This window comes from Odocoileus virginianus, chromosome 24, assembly GCF_023699985.2.
Source record: "Odocoileus virginianus isolate 20LAN1187 ecotype Illinois chromosome 24, Ovbor_1.2, whole genome shotgun sequence".
Classification (NCBI taxonomy): Eukaryota; Metazoa; Chordata; class Mammalia; order Artiodactyla; family Cervidae; genus Odocoileus; species Odocoileus virginianus.
The window spans coordinates 29,095,218-29,097,579 of record NC_069697.1 but is presented as its reverse complement, the minus strand read 5'-3'; positions in this window follow the sequence as shown (position 1 = coordinate 29,097,579).

Below are 2,362 nucleotides of genomic sequence, written 5' to 3'. Positions count from 1 at the left end.
TCCATTGAGTCAGTGAGGCCAACCAACCATCTTGTCCTCTGTTATCCCCTTCTCCTCCTGCCTTCAATCTTTCCCAGCATCAGGGTCTTTTCTAATTAGTCCACTCTTCCTATCAGGTGGTTAAAGTATTGAAGCTTCAGCTTCAGCATGAGTCCTTCCAATGAATATTCAGTACCAATTTCCTTTAGGACTGACTGGTTTGCTCTTTCTGCAAAGGGACTCTCAAGAGTCTTCTCTAACACCACAGTTCAAAAGCATCAATTCTTCAGCACTCAGCCTTCTTTATGGTCCATCAGCCATACATGACTATTGGAAAAACCATAGCTTTAACTAGACAGACTTTTGTTGGCAAAGTAATGTCTCTGCTTTTTAATATGCTGTCTAGGTTTGTCATAGCTTTGCTTCCAAGGAGCAAGCATCTTTAATTTCATGGCTGCAGTCACAATCTGCAGTGATTTTGAAACCCAAGAAGATAAAGTCTGTCACTATTTCCATTGTTTCCCCATATATTTGCCATAAAGTGATGGGACCAGATGCCACATTCTTAGTTTTTTGAATGTTGGGTTACTGCAAGCATCTAGAATGCAGTAGTTTTAAGCCAGGTTTTTCACTCTCCTCTTTCACCTTCATCAAGAGACCCCTTAGGTCCTCTTCGCTTTCTGCCTTAAGGGTGGTGTCATCTGCATACCTGAGGTTGCTGATATTTCTCCTGGCAATCTTGATTCCAGTTTCTGCTTCATCCAGCCTGGCATTTTGCATGATGTACTCTGCATTTAAGTTAAATAAGCAGGGTGACAATATATATCCTTGACGTACTCCTTTCCTAATTTGGAACCAGTCTGTTGTTCCATATCTGGTTCTAACTTGCTTCTTGACCTGCATACAGGTTTCGCAGGAGACATGTCAGGTGATCTGGTATTTTCATCTCTTTAAAAATTTTCCAGTTTGTTGAGACCCACCCAGTCAAAGGCTTTAGCCTAGTCAATGAAGCAGAAGTAGATGTTTTTCTGGGATTCTCTTGCTTTTTCTATGATCCAACAGATGTTGGCAAATTTATCTCTGGTTCCTTTGCCTTTTCTAAATCCAGCTTGAACATCTGAGAGTTCTTGGTTCACGTACTGTTGAAGCCTAACTTGGAGAATTTTGAGCATTACTTTGCTAGCTTGTGAAATGAGTGCAACTGTGCAGTAGTTTGAGCATTCTTTGGCATTGCCTTTCCTTGAGACTGGAATGAAAACTGACCTTTTCCAGTCCTGTGGCCACTGCTGAGTTTTCCAAATTTGCTGGCATATTGAGTCTAGCACTTTAACAGCATCATATTTTAGGATTTGAAATAGCTCAGCTGGATTTCCATCACCTCCACTACCATTGTTCGTAGTGATGCTTTCTAAGGACCATTTGACTTCACACTACAGGATGTCTGGCTCTAGGTGAGTAATCACACCATCATGTTATCCAAGTCATTAAGATCTTTTTGGGATAGTTCTTCTATGTATTCTTGCCACCTCTTAATATCTCCTGCCTCTGTTAGGTCCATACCATTGCTGTCCTTTATTGTGCCCATCTTTTCATGAAATGTTCCCTTGGTACGTCCAATTTCTTGAAGAGATCTCTAGTCTTTCCCATTTTATTGTTTTTCTCTATTTCGTTGCATTGTTCACCTAGGAAGCCTTTCTAGTCTCTCCTTGCTATTTTTTGGAACTCTGCATTCAGATGGCTATATCTTTCCTTTTGTCCTTTGCCTTTCACTTCTCCTCTTTCTCAGCTATTTGTAAGGCCTCCTCAGACAACCATTTTGCCTTTTTGCATTTCTTTTTCTTGGGAATGGTTTTTATCACTGCCTCCTGTACAATGTTATGAATCTCCATCCATAGATCTTCAGGCATTCTAATCCTGAAGATTAGATCTAATTCAGATCTAATCCCTTGAATATTTGTCACTTAAACTGTATAATCATTAAGAATTTGATTCAGGTCATACCTGAATGGTCTAGTGGTTTTGCCTACTTTCTTCAATATGTCTGAATTTTACAATAAGGATTTTGTTATCTGAACCACAGTCAGCTCCCAGTCTTGTTTTTGCTGACTGTATAGAGCTTCTGCAACCTCAGCAAAGAATATAATCAATCTGACTTTGGTATTGACCATCCAGTGATGCTCATGTGTAGCATCATCTCTTATATTGTCAGAAGAAGGTGTTTGCTATGACCAGTGCGTTCTCTCGGCAAAACTCTGCTAGTGTATGCCCTGCTCCATTTTGTACTCCAAGGCCAAATTTGCCTGTTACTCCAGGTATCTATTGACTTTCTACTCTTGCATTCTAGTCTCCTATGATGAAAAGAACATCTTTTTGCAGTGTCAAT